This window comes from Ochotona princeps, chromosome 6 (assembly GCF_030435755.1).
Source record: "Ochotona princeps isolate mOchPri1 chromosome 6, mOchPri1.hap1, whole genome shotgun sequence".
Classification (NCBI taxonomy): Eukaryota; Metazoa; Chordata; class Mammalia; order Lagomorpha; family Ochotonidae; genus Ochotona; species Ochotona princeps.
The window spans coordinates 33,418,222-33,438,159 of NC_080837.1; positions in this window are offsets into that span (position 1 = coordinate 33,418,222).

Below are 19,938 nucleotides of genomic sequence, written 5' to 3' on the forward strand. Positions count from 1 at the left end.
TGGAAAAAAAAAGTCAAGCCCTACGGACTTGTTAGCAAAAATCTCTTCTTTTAAGATTATTTTTCTTTTTATTTGAAAGGCAAAGTTACAGAGAAAAGAAGAAAGAGAGAGAGATTTTCCATCTGCTGGCCCACTCCCCAAATGGCTACAACTGCTGCAGCTGAGCCAAACTGAAACCAGGAGCCAGGAATTTCCTCTGGTCTCCCAATGGGTGCCAGGGCTCAAACCTGAGCCATCCACTGCTCTGCTTCCCTAGGATAATAGCAGGGAGTTGGATCAGACGTGGAGCAGCTGAAGCTTGAAACAGCACCCACATGGGAAGCCAATGCCACAAGCAGAAGCTTAGCCTAACTGTACCATAGTGCCAACCCCAAGACCTCTGATTTAAGATTAAACAGAAAAAGTACAATCATAAAACAAAACATTGATTAATGTAACTTCATAACCATTTTTAATTTAAGGGAGCTGGTGTTGTGGCCCAACAGGATAAAATGTTCTGACTGTTCCACTTCCTATCCAGCTTCTGCTAATGGAAATATAGAAAATATACCAAATATTAATCATTAGGAAAACAAAAATTAAAATCATAATGATATACCATTACACCTAATTAGAATCACTAAAATTAAAGAGGCTCACAATATCAGATGCCCATGAAGATGTGGTGTCACCAAAATTCTCACTATATATGGATGGGAGTACAAAATATTACAGCCACTTGGGGGAAGAGTTTGGCATTTTCTCGTCAAGCTGAGCAAATACCATTTGACCCCAAAATCTCACTCCAACATATTCATGTAGATCAACTAAAGCATTTGTCCAAATATTTCATAGCAGGCAGAAATAGGAAACCACTCAGATCAATATATAAACAAATTCTGGTATAGCCATAGAGTGGAGACTAGCAATAAAAAAGACAATGAGATAAAGTCCGGCAGTCTATTGACAAGATATATTGAACAGTTTCATTGGGAGCCTATGTTCTATTCAGAAGCAGATACACATACTGCAATGTATGTCCACCTCATGGTATACTTGCCTCCGTTATACAGTTCCTTTAGATAAATATATGTATATACATGCTTGCCTACATATCTATTGATTTTTATTTTGCAGGAAGGTTGCCTTATATTAGAAAGGACATAGGATATTTGTCCATGTCAACTTTTCATTGGCTTTAAAAAAATCAAGGGTATAAATTTTGTATAGGAAATAAACATGTAGTTATTGTATACCTAATGTATAGACAATAAATAGATAATTCTAAAGAAATAAGTTGTAAATTGTTTTTAATTAAAGTCTTCAATGGCTTTCAAATGTACTTAAAATAAAATCTATTGTTTCCCTGAGATGACATGATTCTATTGAGGCAGAGCGCCCACAGGAAACAGATGACATATTAAAACCAGGGAAAGGTTGTAAATAGGACACAGGCAGGTTGCCATGAGCTAGGTCCCCAGAGCTAGCAGCAGTGGAGTACAGCCATACTCCGAGCCTGACAGGGAAACAGCACTGCCTGAAGCAAAAAAGGCTGTGTGGAGCTGAGGTTTTCAGCCAAATGCCCCAGGCCCCCATCTCCTGCTGGAGTCAGAGTGAAGACAGGGGTAGTAGCATGCCAAGGGAGGGCTAGAGAGGCTGGTGGGAGATCTCCAATAAATAGTGCTGAGTGCTCTGGCTTCCAGTTCCCTCTAGGACTTCATGCTCAAAACCCACCACACTCTGCTTGCTCAGTCACACCAGCTTTTTCCATTCTACCTTACAACCTTTATAGTACTTGCTTCTACACCAGGCATCTCTACTCCTGAATCTGTAAGTGGGTGTCTTCTTGACATGCAAACTGCCCTGTCAAAGTAAAACCTGTCTCCCAACTTCTCCTTAGTGACTAATATCTGCAATCATCTTGGTTATTTTTATTGCATATTACTTTTAATAAAATAGAAAAACACACCCTTAATGGAATAAAACTAAGTTATTTTGATATACAGATAGCAAATTATTACTAAAGCCAGGCTAATTGGCATATTTGTCTCCTCACATACTACATACAGTATTAACTGTAGTCCTTAAGCCATGCATTACAGCTCTAGGTTTGTTTCTTCCTAAATAACTGCAATTGTACACCCTTTTAATCAATATTTTCCCCAGTTCCCCCACCTCCCACATTGGGTAACTACCATTCTTCTCTCTGATTCTAAGGACTAGAAATGTTTAGATTCAACAGTTAATTATCATCCCACAAGATTTTTCTTTCTGTGCCTCCAAGGTCTAGAACAGTGTAGCGTTGAATGCCTCAGTACTTTCAGTACTTGAAAGAAGGAAAGGACAAGGTGGGTTCCTTCTACCAGTGACAAGTCTCCATTATCACTGGCCAGATGGCACAAAGTGGGTGGGGAGTGTTGAAATTCAGGAGAGAAGCTAATGTAGATTGGGTATTAGGGGGCCTGAGTAAATGGTGTACCCAACATACAGTGAGAATGTCAGGGCTCGAAGACACGAAGACAGTTTAGATATCCGAAGAGTTGCTGGGAAATTGCTCTTCTACTTTGTTCTCCATCAATAGCAGAAATCACTCTCCACAGACAGCAAACCAGGAGAGCCGTAGTCAGGACTGCGTGTGGACACCCAGGAAACACTGGATCAGAATTTTAACTCCCTAGAGGAAGACCAGGATAGAGAGAATTTCCCTTTCTAAGAGAAAAAGAAAGAGAGAGAGAGAGAGAGAGAGAGAGAGAGAGAGAGAGAGATATCCTGGGAAAAATAGTCTGTTTCTTTAGTGTGATAACATTTAATGAGTGAGTTGTATAGCAAGGTTCCAAGTTGACTTTAAATAAATCACCATGTTTTCTGAAAGCATTGCTGGTTTCTAAAAACAGTGAAATGAGGTCATTTTATTTAATTTAGAATAATGCATTTATAAAAATAATTCCCCCAAACCAAAGCCTGCCTCTGCTATTGCTTGCTGCCTTTTAGCTATTATTTTCCTTTATTATTTTATACGCAAAATGACACTGCAGGGCTTCTTCCAAGATTCCCTCAAATAAATGTATAGCTGCTAAATTCCATATATGATAGTTTTTCTCTTTACTAGAGAACCAATCTCATCAATTGCAAAAATGTAAACATTCTGAATGAGAAACATAAATATTTCTTGCAGTCCTTTGCTAGAGATAGAATAGTCTCCCGTTCTCAGTATCCCCTGGTTCTGAAAGGACTGACTCTCCCAAATATTGATTGGGATTTTTCTCCGTGTAGTTTAGAAGACAGCAACATTGATTACACTGGGCTTTTCTTACTTACCACCTTTACATTGGTGATGGGCCATCTGGGTATTCAGTGTTTAGTTACGTGTGTCTAAACTCTTTGAGGAAGACAGTTTATTTTCTGGCTGCAAATACCTAGAGAGCTGGGAACAATTTTCTTTCAACAAGCAATTGTCAAGCTTATTCTGATTTGGAACACTGCTGGCCCAAATCCTCGTGAGTGGCACACATGGTCAGAGACAAAGCGGCGTGACAGACTCTGCACCTGACCTGGATCCGTGATGTAGTCCCAATCACCAAACAAGGAGGTTACTTTGTGGTGCAAGAAGGCTGCTGCTGCTTGCGCGAGGGCCTGCTTCTCTCCTGTCACTGGGATCTCTCCTTCTCAAGAGGCTATCCAACGAGGAAGTCAGTGCTGCATGCCTGGGAAATGACCTAGACTTGGCTCTCTCGATCAGATTACGGTATGTTCACAGTGTCTGCTGCAGTTGCTATTGATGGAGGGCTGCGAATACTTCACTACTTAGTTCTATGACTTATGAGAGAAATAGGTATGATTTCCTACTTCTCAGAGAAGGAAACTGAGCCAGAATGAGGGGAGATTTGTTTGCTCGTAGGTGAATGACTGTTAGAGCCACGCTCTGGATCCCAGGGCCGGCTCTGATTCTTTTGCTCTCGCCACAGTATGAGCAAGCCGAGCTGATTTCCCATCAGCAGGAGGAGCCCCACACCACACAAAGCAAAGCCGGCTTGTGAATTCTGGGACTCCTGTTTCCTAGTCCAACTTCAAGACACCTGATACTCCCTGAGGACACATTTCTAGTGTGGTCCCACTCTGGTGATAGAGAGAGCCCCTTCAGTGAAACTGAGAAATCACAACTCTATAGCTAGTCTGCCACCTTATGGTCCAAAGAGCAGGGCTTTTGCTCAGAGTAAAAGACTATTGTTGGAGAAGAACCAGAGGAGGGGACCAAGGTGCCCTTCCTGGAAAGGGCCTCTGCCCTAGCTTTTAGCATGGAGAGGGTTGGCGGGAACAACACCTCTCACCAGAGAATGGCTAAGGAGTTTGTGTGAACAAAAGCTTCCAGAGCATCCATACAGATGTGTCATCGCTTCATGTTTTCCTAACCTTGTCCAGCTACTTGCATAAAACCCATGTTGCATTTGTTTTTCTAACATTCCTTGAAGTTCATCCACTCTGACTTGCAATTCTGAGTTTGGCCCTTCTGCCTTATTCCTGCAGGAGATAATCGAGCTACATTTTCCCTTGCCTTCAAGCGTAAGTTATCTTCTGTAGGCTCACTGGAAATTAACCACAACCAGCCAATCTTATTACACTCACACTACACACTCGTTATATATTTCCAGCCCCCAACATACCACTCTACCCAGCATATCCAATGCCATCAGGACCACAACAATGTTTACAAGTGAAATGCTGCCGCAGTTAAAAGCTGATTGTGCCACTCAAACTTCCATGACAAGATCCTCAGCCCAAGTCAGGAGCCATCCAAACCCCCATCTGATCACCGGCCTCCTCGGAGAACGTACGAACCAAGTCTCACAGGCTGGATCCTCCTGAAGCCAACCTCTAGATGTAGTATAAAACGCAGGCCACCCGTCAAGAGTCCATGTCAACAGGAGCAGAGGCAGCACTGAGCAAGCAGGAAGCAGTTGAACTGCAGCACAGGCCCACTTACGTGTCTTGGAAGCTCAGGAAAGCACCGGATTTCTGAGTTATCTTGTGGACTGACACAGCCAGATGTTATCTCTTCACCCCACTCAGTCATTGAATGCAGGTCATTCAGGGAAGGGCGGCAAGGTGGCAGAGCGGCTCTCAGCAGCTGAGACCGATCACAAAGCAGCTGACAGCCAGCCACTGTGTTGCTAGCCACATTCCCTCCAGCCCACAGCTCCTTTTAAAGAGCAGCATATACTCATGTCTCCCATCGGAATCCTATCAGATTCAGGAAATTAGCCTGCTTACACACACACACACACTGTTACAAGACCTTACACAGCACAAGTTACATCCTACAAAAAAGAATGCATATTTTGTTTTATAAAAGGTACTGTTTGTGCAAGAAGGGTCTAAAAGAAACATTTATCACTGATCTGACTGTAAAAGTGGATTCAGTTCATCTGACTGATGATGAGAAACATGATGGTCCCTGCTTCTTAGCTCCTAGGCATTCTGAGTCGAATAAGCTTGGAGGCAAAAAACAAAAGAGGTGTGTGTGTGTGGGAAGGGGTACAATTTATCACGTTAGCTACAGCAAACTGGTTAACATTCAGAACTTGGTTTTTGGCCATAACCGAAATTCAAACGACATATAATGCAAGCATGGGTGGAAATGATCAGAGCATGATCATGACATGATCCTGCTTAATTTTGTTCTGGCCACCAAAGTCAGCAGAAGAGGCCTAGCTCCAGAGAAGCTTCACCAAGCCCACGGCAACACAGTCAGGACTGAGCTCCTATAGGATTCACCACCTGCCCCTCCTCCAGGCCCCTGCCATCACTCCTACCTCATCTCACCTTTAAACTATCAACAGAAACAGTCCATTGAAGAGAACAGCATAAAGTCCTACTCTCAAAAATAAATATGCAACTTGAAAAGTGTTATTTTAAAAAGAAAATTAAATCAAGTCTTTTCCAATGTAGATGGTCCTTGCGTGAATTCCCTAGCCATTGCTCATGACTCCATTAGGTGGGAGTGGCACTGAGAAAGGATTTCTTGCAGTGCATGTAAGATGTCTGTTGTCAAGACATTTTTTTATTGCAAAGTCAGATAATACAGAGAGAAGGAGAGACAGAGAGAAAAATCTTCCATCCAACGACTCACTCCCCAAGTGACTACAACTGCCGGTGCTTCGCCAATCCGAAGCTGGGAGTCAGGAGCTCCTCCAGGTCTCCCACACGGGTGCAGGGTCCAGGAGCTTTGTGCTGCCCTGCTTTCCCAGGCCACTGCTTTCCCAGGCCACAAGCAGGGAGCTGGATGGGAAGCGGCTGCTGGGATTACAACTGGCGCCCATATGGGATCCCGGCGCATTCAAGGCAAGGACTTAAGCGGCTAGGCCACCGCACCAGGCCCCCGTCAAGGCATTTTTAATCCTATCTGACCTGTCACGTTCCAAGAAGTGTTCTTATAACACAATGCATTCCCCTACAAAACAGAATTCAAAACAGATAACTCAAATGACTCTCATTAGAAAGAAAACTCCAGAGGGTGGGCATTTGGTACAAGGGTTAAAGTGCTGCCTGGGTTATTAGGTTATCACCCTCCCGCATCGGAGTGTCTGGATGCAAGTCCTGCCTCTGATCCAAGCTTCCCACAAGTGTACATCCAGGCAAGCAGCTGATGATGGCTCAAAACCTTGCGTCCTTCCCTCACACATGGGAGACCCAGGTGAGGAAAGGAGAGGGAGCGGGAGACCTTTGATTTTAAATTCAGGTTCTTGTGCCCTGCAGAAATAGAAATACTTTGCAGAAGCAGATACCCTGTGCGAGTGGAAACAGAATTTATTTGGCCAAGAGGGAATAAATATGCATTCATGTGCAAGTGTGGGTCACCCCACACAGCTAGGCAACAGGAGAGGGCCAAAGAATTTCCTTAAACAAGAGACAGAGACAGACAGGAACAGTACCTAAGCAGCCGAGGCCCGTCCAGGCCGGCTGAGCGGGAGGCTCGGAAGGGCCCGTCGGAGCTTCCGGCAGAAAGCACTCCGGAGAACGGGAGGTCGGATTGTGTTCCGAGGTAGAAAGAGAGAACCAGAATGGTGCTTTAAGGCACGGTCCAAGGCAGAAAACGAGCTTGTTCCTCCATTCTACCTCTTTTCTAGATATGCAAACATGCATCCTGGTTCCGGTGGACAGGACTGGTGCATTCTGGGAAGGTGGGCGTATCAAGTCAACAGTTAAAGAGACAGTATCATTATGCAGCCGAATTTCAGGCCGCCTGAACTCCCTTCCAATTTATCCCACATTAACATTGCCTCATAGAGCTCAGTGACCATTTGCAATACCAACATCCAATATCAAAGTACTCGTTGGAGTCCTGGCTACTCTATTTCCAACCCAGCTTCCTGCTAAGGCATTGGGGGAAGGAGTAGTAGGCCACCCAAGGATTTGGGCCTCTGTCATCCATGTGGGAAGACACAGAGGGCATTCCTGGTGCCTGGCTTCAGCCTGGCCCAGACCTAGCTATTATGGCTATTTCTGGATGAAGAGCTCCCCCTCTCTCCCTCTCTGTAATTCTGCCTTTTAAATAAATAAGTAAGCCATTTTAAAAGATGGATTTTATACGCTTTATTTATTTTATTATAGTTTTATTTAATTGAAAGAGTGATACAGGAGGCGGGGAGATGCAGAGACAGAAAGGGGGAGGGCCCGGCGCGATAGCGTAGTTGTTAAAGTACTCACCTTGCACACCCCAGGATCCCATATGGTCGCTGGTTCTAATCCTGGCGGCCCCACTTCCCATTCAACTCCCTGCTTGTGGCCTGGGAAAGCAGTTGAGGACAGCCCTAAATCTTGGGACCCTGCACCCTCATGGGAGACCTGGAGGAGCTCCTGGCTCCTGGCTTCGGATCGGCTCAGCTCCAGCCGTTGCAGCCGCTTGGGGAGTGAACCATCGGATGGAAGATCTTGCTCTCTGTCTCTCCTCCTCTCTGTATTATCTGCCTTTCAATAAAAATAAATAAATCTTTTTTTAAAAAAGGAAAAAAAGAGAGGGAGAGATAAGAGAAAGAGAGCATTTCCATTAGCCAGTTCACTATCCAAGCGGCCACAATGGTCAGGGCTGGGCCAGGCCAAAATCAGAAGCCAAGAGCTTCTTCCAGGTCTCCCACATGGGTGCAGGGGCCCAAATACTTGGATCATCTTCCACTGTTTTCCCAGGTGCCTTAGCAGGAAGCTGGATTGGAAATGGAGCAGCCAGGACACAAACCCATACTCCTATGGGATGTTGGTGTCTCAGACAGCAGTTTAACCTACTATGCCACAATGCTGGCTCTATCCAAAAAATACGTTTTTAAAAAGAAAGAAAAAAAATCACCAAAAGACAAAAAAGAAAAAGTAAGATGTTGTCTGCTGTGCTTTAAGATGACTTCCTGGGCACCAGAATCAATCCTAGCAGTCTTAGCAGTGATCATGTGGTCACTTAGTTTGGGTGCTATGCAGGAAACGCCTGCGTTGGGTCTTTGAAGAATGCAGAGGGCAGAAAGGAGGAACATTGTTTCTGCTGTTGGTGTTCATGTAGATTTGCTGATTTTGCTTACACTGGCCTTTGTGAAAAATCCTACCATAGGGTTCAGAGAAAAGACAACAGGGAATAAAGATTGCAAGCTCCTCCTGGGAGGCCCCCACCATCCGGCACAGCACGGCCCACAGGTGAGCAGGATGCACTGAACACAGGGCCAAGGGAGCGAGACCCACGAGCCAGACTCCTGAGGACAAATTTCTCCAGATTCTCAGTCTATTTGTGTTGCAAAATATTCAGTAGCAAGACTCGCAACAGAAGGTCTCTTGCCAGCTAAGCCACAACTGCTATCACAGAGTCTTCCAGGCACGGATTTGAATTTGCTCTGAAATTAGGATACACATCAGGGATATCAAGGTAATGTGGGCTTCATGGAAACTTCAGGGAACAAGCTGCACATGTGTTTCTACCACACCACAGGTGCACTGGGGCACAGCAGGAAACTCTGAGACCCCAAGCAAAATTCAGAAAGGCTTTTTAAATTATTATTTTAACTGTACAAATAAATATATCCCTAACTCAGCACACTAAAAGAGTTTGTTGTGCAATATCACAACTGTGGAGGCGCAGAGGTGGCAGCTTAGAGAACCTGAGGTTTTCTTTCCACTGTTTACTTTCCTCTGTTTTTAATGCCCCATGCAGACCAGAGGCCCTAGAGCCAGAGTGTTTTATTCAAACTGTGTCAATAATTTCCGTAAATATATAATTTTCTAAACAGGTTAGTCAAAATGACAGAAGCATTCCTGTTGGCCGTACTGAACTGTCCATTTCTGAGGAATTTACCAAGGGTGGGAAAAGCACTGGCCATAGCCTCTGAGCCCTGGTCTGTGCTGACTGCCTTGGAGGAATGGCCTAAACTCTGGGCATTTCTCTCCTTATCTGAAATGGAAATGGAATCACTTCAGATGGTTATCGCTGAAGGGAGAGAGAAGCATTTTAAAGTAAGTGACACTTAGGAAACCTTAGGGGGCTCAGCTGTTCCATGTTCAGTTGGCCTATGACCTGCTGACATTATTGGGGGACAATGTCAGATACTCCATCAATGTTCAAGCCCCAAACCTGGATCATGAAGACAGAGGAAGTTTCCCCAATAGCCTTGGTCTTCCTCTTCATTTCTTTTCCACTCTGTAAATCCACTCCCTTCCATTCTGGAATTGCAACTATTTTCAGTGTGCTGTTTCCTCTCTGGCGCTGTGTTCTGGCTAGCTGAACCTATGTAGCAGTCCTATGTAGGCCTACTGTGGATCCTGCTGAGCTGGCTTTATGAAACTGTATCACATAATACAATGTAATCAGTGAATAAAAAATGATAAATAAAATAAAATTAAAAAAAAAGTTGTTGCCTGTTGCATTCAGCAGGGGGCAGACTCTTTGTTGGGAATTAGTGAACAGGACTAGTATTATGAAGTGTTCTTAGGGAAAGAGAAAGAAGAAACAATGGGCAGAGGGAGAAGCTTGACTGCAGTTAGGTTTCAGCAAAGGCCTCTGACAGCTCTGTAATGGTTCTGTATCCCCCGTAGGGCCCTTCAGTGTTTGTTGAATGGAGACAAAAGGGTCAGGCTGTCATATCTCCCATTAAGTTGAATTGTGGATGGCAGGCAGCTCTGGAGAGGAGCATGACCTTCATCTAAGACAACAGGAAGCAGAAAACTGGTCTTTCACTAATCAGCACCTCAGTGTCTAGGGAAATCGAGCTTTGGTTCAGATGAGGGAGCTGAGTGGTGCCTCTCAGCCCACCCACCCAGAAGCCACTGACTGAATCCACCCATCACTGAGACACTGGACTGACCCTCTGCTCTTCAGAGTGAGGAGAGCTGAGGGTCGGAGACAGCATTTGACCAAAAGGCTCAAGCAACGTGTCTAGGAAAGGCAGAGGTAAGTGTGGGAGAGTGTTGTCTTCTGAAACAAGTAGGTGCTTTGGGGACCAGAAAAAAGTCAAGGCAGGAAGATTATCTGTAATGCTCAGGAATCGAGACAGGCATAAATGCAGGTCTCAGAAGCTAGCTCAAGAGGAAGACCCAGATCCAAAACTAGGAAGTTCACTGACAAGCATAGGATGGCAGCAAGTTCTACTCTTAGTTTTAGGAATCACCTAAAGGCCAGGCACCAATTCCCCTCCTCCTACCAGGAGCAAAATCTACTTCTGTGCTGTTAAAAGCACAGAAGAGACATGTAGCAATACAACAAACAACAGAGGTAGGCACTTGACAGGGTGCCCACCTTTCATATCAGAGTGCTTTGGTTCAAATTCCAGCTCTGTTTCTGACCTAGCATCCTGCCAGTGCACAGCATGGGAAGCAACAGTGATGGCTCAAGTACGTGGGTTCCTGCTGTCCATCTGGGAGATCCTGTAAATTTAGGCTCCTGGCTTCAAACTTCTCAGGTGCAGAAGAACCAAAAGATGAAAGATTTTTCTCTCCCTCTCTCCTTCCCACCCTCTCTTTCAAGTAAAAGAAAAAATATATTATATATACATATAAAATGAACAATAGATACTCAGTTAACAAATCTTTATGAATCTTTTAGAGCTGAAAAGGAGTTCATCTCTGTTGGACAATGTTTCTTCTCATCAAGAAACTAAACCTGAATCAGCCACTGTGATGTTTTCCTCCCAATCTTGAATTGTAGGAAGATGAGAATCAATTTCATCATTGATCTTTAATAACCAATATTGTAACAGAAACCTGATAGAATGTCTTCTCTTTTTCCTCTTTGCCCCTTACTTGTCACACTTCCATCTCAAACTCCGTATTTTAATTTATAGTCTATAACATTTTTATTTTAAATATCTCAAATCCACTGATGGTTATGAAGCATAATGTAGTTACCATCTAGATCATTCATTCCTATTTGGAGAGTTCTATAGCCATGAGTTTAAAATTTGCAGTCAAGTATGGGAAATAAAGGTATGTTTATTCTTCTGCCTTTCCTGAAACCAATAGATACAATCAAATATAATCTTAAAAAATTAGTATCTTCCTAAAGTGACAAACAAAAGATGACCACAACACCCTTTCCTAGGTTTTGAAAGACAGAGTCAAAATGAGGTGAAATCACCCCTAAGTCACGCAGCCATGCGCTGAATTCACGTGACTCTCCTGGTTGGACACAGGCTGATCCAGGGACAAAGAGGGAGAAATTACCCACAAACACGAAGGATGATTACAACACTGATGCCATGAAATAGCAAAATAAAGAAAAGAAACAGAAGATAAAGAAATACGTAGTATTAACAAAGTGAGGGATTGAAACTAGCAAGGTCAGACAACAAAACTAATAGAAAAATGAAAACCATTCACGGTAAAAAGAAAATAGAGACATATTATTTGCAATGACATGGACTTTTAAAAAATAACTAGATAATAAAAATGGCAAAAGGACAATGGAAAGGGCTGAAGCTCAGAGACATGGCAGACACAATCCTTTTCCCAACATGTAATTGTTATTTTTCAGGAAGAAAAAATAAACGAGCCTGCTTCTCCCATGCACCTCCACCAAAAAATTCAAAATGTAATAAAGGAAAACTTTGAAAGAAAAAAGAAAGCCCTAAACCTGTAGTAGCAAAAAGTACACTAAGTCCCAAGCTCCAAATTCCATAAACAGCATTATCCACACTGAAAAAGTTAAGTCATTTACAAGAAGAAAGTAGAATCAATTTAATACATTTATTCTCAACAGGGATGATATCATCTCCAAGGTGACAAAAACTGATTATTGGGTGTATGAAACACTTTAAGTACTATTATAGATTATGATCCTTCAGAGACCCATAAACCTATACATAAACAAATAAAGAATCCATCTGTGGTATTAAAGACGTATTAGGGGATTCAGTAATAACAAAATAGAAACACTGGATTATCATAACACATCCACAAAATAATCAATGCTATTGCAATGTTTAGAGTCTTTGGGAGACATAACCATGCCTCAGTAAGTTTAAGTCAACTAATTATCAGTCATTAATATAGTCATTAGATATGCATGTATACATATGCAAAGAGAATATAAACAGCCATGAGCACTTTTGGGAAAACGAGTAATACAGAATGAACCCCAGCTAGCCACAGAATTAACCAAAATAAAAAAACCACAAAGAGGGAAACTGTGGTATCTAAGAATTGGTGCTGAACACTGAAGTCATTAGAATCTTATAACATTTAATGTAAGTGCTATAAACTTTGACATGAAAATAAAGAACTAGAAAGAAAAGTGATGGGTTAGGAGTGGCAGGAACACGGTCGAGAGCACCAATTCCCCTATGTTTCATAGCAAGGAGTCAATACAGTTATCCTTAAAAAATATTTACAGTCATAAAAGTAGCGACCAGAGGAACTAAAAGTCAGATTATAAATCTCTCAAACTATCAGTAGGAAGGGAGCAACAGAACGAACATAAAACAGACATAAACCATACAGCAAAAGATGGAAAACAATAGAAGTGCTGGAAAGAGAAAACATAAGATGACAGTTGAAACCCATGTTCCCTATGTAATGAATGCTTTAGGAATGTATGTGTATATTGCATAAAGTCAAACTGGATTCCATAAACATTTGCTCTCTGCCTTATATTCCTCAAATAGTCATTCAGAAATGTGAAGAGGGGCCAGCACTGTAGAACAGCACATTAAGATGTCACCTGCAGAGGCAGCATCCCATATGGGTGCCAGAGTCCCAGCTGCTGCACTTCTGATTCAGCTCCTTGCAAATGCACCTGGGCAAAGTGACTAACAATGGCCCAAGTGCCTGGGCCCCTGAACTCAAGTGAGAGACCTGGATGAATTCCTGCGTCCTGGCTTCAGCCTGGCAGAATTCTGGTCACTTAGGGAGTGAATTAACGTATGGAAAATCTCTCTTGGCCTATCCCTCTCTGTAGCTCTGCCTTTCAAATAATTAAATAAATCTTTTTTAAAAAAGAAAGAGAAACGTTAAGACTAAAATGATAGATGTTACAATGATTCTAATTTTTTGCATTTATTATATCTTTGTAAGAAAAATTTAAGGCAAAAAAGACATTAAATAAGGCAAGAAATTATTTATCATTACAAAACTACTTAATCTACAATGAATATATAACTATTGCTATATTTTACATCTCAATTATTATAATATAAAAACAAATAAAGCCTAAGATGCAGGAAACTTAAGAATTCTCCAGATAAAGGGAGAATCACAAATGAACCAAGACTACCAACATAAGTGAGGATATAAAATGATCTGGAATATAATTCATTACACTAACTTTTTAAAAATTCCATTTGCTAAATGCAGGATATATCTGCTTTGAAACATTTGTTGAAACATTCACAAAATTCAGTCATATAGTAAGTACTATAAAAATTTTCAAAAAACAAACTAATTAATATGCTCTCTGGTTACAAGGCAATGAAAGCAGAAATGAGTAATAAAACCAGCCGCCTGAAAAATGTCATAATCCATTCCTTAGCAATTCGGGTCATACTTCTATTATCAGTTCCATCATAGCAGAATATCTAGAAAACAATATTACTAGCACTATGTTAATAAAGCTAGAATAAATACTTGAAGCTGAAATCAGGAGAAAAATTGAGCTGCTATCCATTTACCTTACTAAATAAAAATTCAACTTGATAATTAAAAAAATAAAACTTTAGGGTAAGCAGAAGGAACAAGCTATTTAAAATAAAAAAAAAAACAGAACCAAGAAGTAGAATTAATTAATAACACCAAAAAAACGTTTCTTAAGAGGAAGTGGTAATACATATATAAATTACCAGTCTGAAAAAGAGAATGACACAATAGCGCATAAACACAATTAGCAGTAAGTCTGCAGTGCAGAGCAAGGGTGAGAAAGCTCATGTGCATAAGATATTACAAAGAATAATGAGTATTTTATAAAAATTCTATAAAAGTCATTTTTAATTCCTAGGTGAAATGAATATTTTTGAAGACAATATAAATCATCAAGATGGAAAGCATGTAGTTCCTCCCAGGGCTGTAGATTTATCATCTTTCTCTTCTGGGTCAAAGAAAACTGCTCTCTAGGTCCCACCCCCAGGAAAGCCAAGTCAGAAATGACTTACATGTGTTTTCCTTTCTCAAATCTTCAGGGAACTAACCATGTGACTTTATGACTTAGTAGAAGCACAAAGAAGACATTAAACTTTCCAAATTCTATGAACCTTTCTAATTAATGTCAACAGAAAAATCTCTAAGGGATTATAGGTAAATACAGAACATGAAAGAAAAAAGTAGCATGACCAAATAGGGCTTATTACAAAAAAAGGATTAGTCAAGAGTAATCAGGGGCCATAGCCTTGTATCTGATACTGTTAATTTCTTTCTTGGACAAACTTTGTAACTGATCTTCCTTCTAGATTTCTTTTTGCTCAAACTCTCCCCTTTGTCCCTCAGACTAGTTTATTCCTCATATTGAAAACAGAGTGTGTTTCCTATTCCAAACATCTCTCTCTCTCTCTATATATATATATATATATATACACACACACACACATATATAGACATATATGTATGTCTATATATATAGATCACAGCATGTGAAGGAGGCCTTAGCTACTTCCCTCCCCTTGTTTCCATACTACAGTGTGATAGATTCCCTGGGCTTTGCAAAGTGTCTGCAGCTCCTCAACCCTTGCCTCCAAGCTTTCCCACATACTGTTTTGTATTCTTTGAATACTTCTGTTCCCACCTTAGCCCCTTCTGGCCTCACCCTCTCAAGAAAGCCTTCCCCGGGACCCTAGCAGGCTATGCTGGGTGATTTCTCCATCCTTCCAGCAGTACCTTGCTCAGACCTCAGAGAGACCCACCACAGTGCAGTGCAGTTTCCAGTATGCATAGAATCTCACACCTTAACCACATGGAAGACAACTTTTCCTCTTGCATTGGCCTGGCATAGGACAGACACTAAAAACATGCTACAGAAATGACTATTTCAAGTCCATAGAGAGTCATCCCCAGATCAAGAACATCACCACGAGTGGAAATGAAATCCTTCAGAAATTGGATGACTGTCGTGGTCCTGCTTAAAAAGTACAAGCTGTGCCGGTAGCTTCAGATTATGAGATTATTTATTTTGAGCATTATCACCTGAGAAATAGATGATCATCTCAGAGGCGGGCAAGGTCTCATAAGGTATCATACCATACACGGGAGGATTAGAGACAGAATTTTGTACTTCAAAGGTGACAGAATACTGAGTAGCAAACTACCTATCTAAAATTCCAGTTTACAACAAGCATAGATTCATTTTGCCATCACTAACTACCCGAACGCAAAAGTCCTGATTTGTCACTCTAAAGGAGGAACGTCACATGCCCCCATCACATTGTTTTTGTATTGTGGATTTTATCATCAATACAGAAAAAAAGCCAACCCTCCCGTGGGAGCTGCCACAGTGCTTTTCTCTGTAAGGTTTTATTTGCACCTCTGAGTCCTAGACTTTTGAATGCTTCTGCTTCAAGCAAAGCTCCAGTTAATAGATTCTTTACATAGTTTTATTTTCTCCTGGAATTTTATCTAAGGATGACTTTCAAACTTCTCAGAACTCTGATTCAATAGGATTCTTACAGATGAGAAGCATGATGGCATGATGTTTGAGCTTTCCCATGCACAGCAGTTTTGAACATCCAGAGCCACACCCCAATCCTGAAGTCCTAGAAACAGCATTCGTGTGAAGAATAATAGTTGTGGATTTAGTGGAAGATGGCCATAAAGGAAAGTATATTACAGTAAATCGCTTCTGCATATAGTATTTCAGTTTCTCCTGCACACTTACATACTAGAACATACCTTTGGTGTTCTAACAAAACACGGTAAAATCTTTCTTCTTTCCTTTCACATAACTCACTGTATGTCATGTCTTGCAAGGCCTCATCTTTCCCAAGATGGGTACTTCAGAGGGTATTTTTCCTTCTTACATATAGACATTATTATACTTCTTTTAATAATTTTTGTCTGTTTTCCCTCACCAGGTAAAGAGCAATTTTGCAAATCCATTTGTCAGAACAATACCTGGCACATAATGGTCCTTACCAACTAAAGTGAGGGAAAAGGACAGGAAGGGGGTGGAGAGGGTTGAGGGGAAGGAGAGACAGCAAGAGAGAGTGTGTGTATGTGCGTGTGCGTGTGTGTATTATTGAGTCATCAAGATGTGATTCTCATAGAAAACACAGAAAAAGGGACTGAGTGGATGAGCTGTGAGATCATTGTTTTACATGACCATGAATCTCAGTCTTAGGCTAGGGGACAAAATTGAGGACTGACATCAACCCAGTATTCCTGCAAATCGTGTTAGTAAATGTGTACATACAGTTAATTATTTTCAGAGTGAAAGCTGAAAAGGAATTGTTCAGAATAATAAAGCCTTTATAAAGCTCCAAGGTAATAAACCTCTTTGAATATTGCCACATGTTTAGACCATCTTTGCATGGCTATTAGGTTCGAGATTCTAAGGCTGAAATTGAACTAAGTGCCTAGAATTTCATGTGAATCCTTTCCTGAGCCTATACCCAGAGCCATATGTAAGCATTAAGATCCAGTCCACAAGTCAGCCTTGCACAGCCTAATACCATTTCTAGAAACAATTGCCAGAGATAAGTGGTAGAAAAAACCCATGTCTGAGACAGAAAATAAAGATCAAAGTAGAAACCAGTGATTGCATTGGCCCTGACCCCTAAACATTGACAGTCCCAGACAGAAAACCCAGGGGGGATGAAAGAAAATTTCACTTGAGATTAATTACATATGGTAGTTTAAAATCTCTGAGTTACAAATACAGATACGGTAAAGGTGTTAGAAAATAATGTTTCATCAAGAAGTATTTAGTGAGTAACATAGATAGGTCAATGAACAAAATTCTTTAGCATACACTGATATATTTTTTCAATGTTTACTTCTTTATATATACATATATAACTATATTTATATATATATAATTTTCCATTTTAAAGTATTGTTGACACACAGTTTCCCCAGCCCTCCCTTTCCTCGACCACCCTTTTTCCTCTGCATTTTAAAATAAGACAGACCTTCAGCTGTAGACAGGATTCCAACATTCTGTTTATAAATGTCATGACATAGTAGGTATACACAATGGTAGAGAATCTAGCATCTTGTTAAGGTATATTTAACAGTTTCATTGGGAGACCTTCTTTTATTTGGGAGTAGAGATACATACTGCAATGTATCTTCACTCCCAAGATGCTTCTCTCCATTATACACTTCATCTATCTATCTATCTATCTATATATATAGATATATTTGTTTTGTATTTTGCATGAATTATGTCTTAAATCAGAGAGGAGATACGATACTTGTCCCTTTGGAATTGGCTTATTTCACTGAGCATAATGGTCTCCAGTTGGAACCATTTTGTTGCAAATGGTAGAATTTTGTTCTTTTTAATAGCTGAGTAGTATTCTATGGAGTACACTTACCACTGTTCCTTTATCCAATCCTCTTTTTTTTTTTAAAGTTTCATTATGCAACTATATTTTGATTGACTCAAGTTACACCCTGTTCCTGTATAACTAAATTTTTATAACTTTCCATTTTGGACTCTTTTTTTTTTTCAATCTAGGTTGTTTTCATGTCTTCACTATTGTGTATTGTGCTGCAATGATTATAGGTGCAGTAGGTCAATTTTCAATACTCTGAGCACTCTCCATACTGACTTCAGTAGTAGCTGCACAACTTTATAATCTTCCCAGAGGTGGAGTATGGTTCCTTTTCCCCCACATTCTCGCCAACAGGTTTTATTAGAAAATTTCTGTATGTAGGCCATTCTCGCTGGAGTTAAGCAGAACCTAAATGTGGTTTTATTAGCATTTCCTTTATTGCTAGGGAACCTGAGCATTTTTTCATATTCTGTTATCCATTTGAATTGTTCTTCTGACTCTGGTTTTGTATCAGTTCAGCTTTGGCTATTGCAGCCATTTGGGGAATAAAACAGCAGAAGAAATAAATCTCTTTCTTTCTCTACCTCTGTCTCTGCTTTCCTCTGTAAATCTCCCAAACAAAACAAAATAAATCTTCAAAATATAAAAGACCATAGAATTTCATTCAGTCCTAAAAAGAATGAAATTCTCACATTTTCAATGAGATGGATGGGACTGGAGATAATCAAATTAATCTAAATATGCTGGACACTAAAAGACAAAATATTATATCTTTCATATGTGGTAAACAGTTCATTTGGGTTTAGAACAGAGAGTAGGGCAACAGAATGAGCTCAGATAACAGGTTCAAAACACAACAGAGAGGAGTGATGAGCTCTGCTATCCCGCAGCACAGGTTGGTGACTGAGGTCCACAATAATACAGCAATTCCATACAAAAGGCTGGAGAAAACGGACTGATAGGCTGCATGGATAGCAAAGGATGAGAAGAACAAATGACTTGTCTTCTAGCTTCTTTGGTTTATGCTGTGTATAGGGAATAAAGGATTGTTCCATATTTTATAACATCTACAAATATTACACGTTAATAGGCATTTAAATAAAATAAGTAAGAAATATGGTACTTCATAAATATGCAAAATTTTATGTGCCAGCAGAAATGTTTTTAATTATCTTCCACTACATCGTGAAAACACTTATTCAGGATTTGAGAGGAAGAATAACAACGCGAGAGTCTTGCAACTGTACTCTGTGAGTGGCATTATTTTTCTTCCATGTGAAAACATTAACTCTATTATTGCTAACTGCTTTTAAAAGCCAGTGATATGATTTTAATATTGTAAAGCAATCTAAAAGGAGATGCTAGGCTCAACTATTACATACATACATACAAACACACACACACACACACACACACACACACACATACACAGAGTTTCCTGTTCTGGTTTGATGGGTTTACACTGTATACACACATCAACCTAAAGCACCACACCCCACAAAAATGTATACATGGAGAAAAGAGCCCTTCGGTAGAAGGTCACATCAGAAGAGTGTGCTGGACCTCTGACTGCAAGAGTTCCCACGCAGGGGAGAAAACCTCAGGGAAGATCTCTGCCCTCCAAAGCACCACAGGAAGTGGCCTCTTACAGCATCTCAATTGCGTGTACAGAAGCATGGGTCTGAGTCTCTGCATCACTGGTGATTTGGATTCCTGCTAATAGGAACTCTGGGAGGTAACCACTGTTGCTCATGTTCCTGGATCCCTGCCACCTCCATGAGAGACCCAGATAGAGTTGTGGCTCAACTGGGTGGATGGGTTGTTGTGCTTGTTGAGAACATCTGGCAAGCAAATAAACAGATGGAAGATTTTTGTCTCAGGGGTGGAAACAGAACTGACCCAGCAATTGCAACCACAAGCATAGCACAAGCTGATTGGGGCGACAGATTGTGCTGGACCCTGTACTGGCAAGCACAAACAAGGATCAAGTATGGGATCACCTCAGATGTAATTTCTCTGGGGG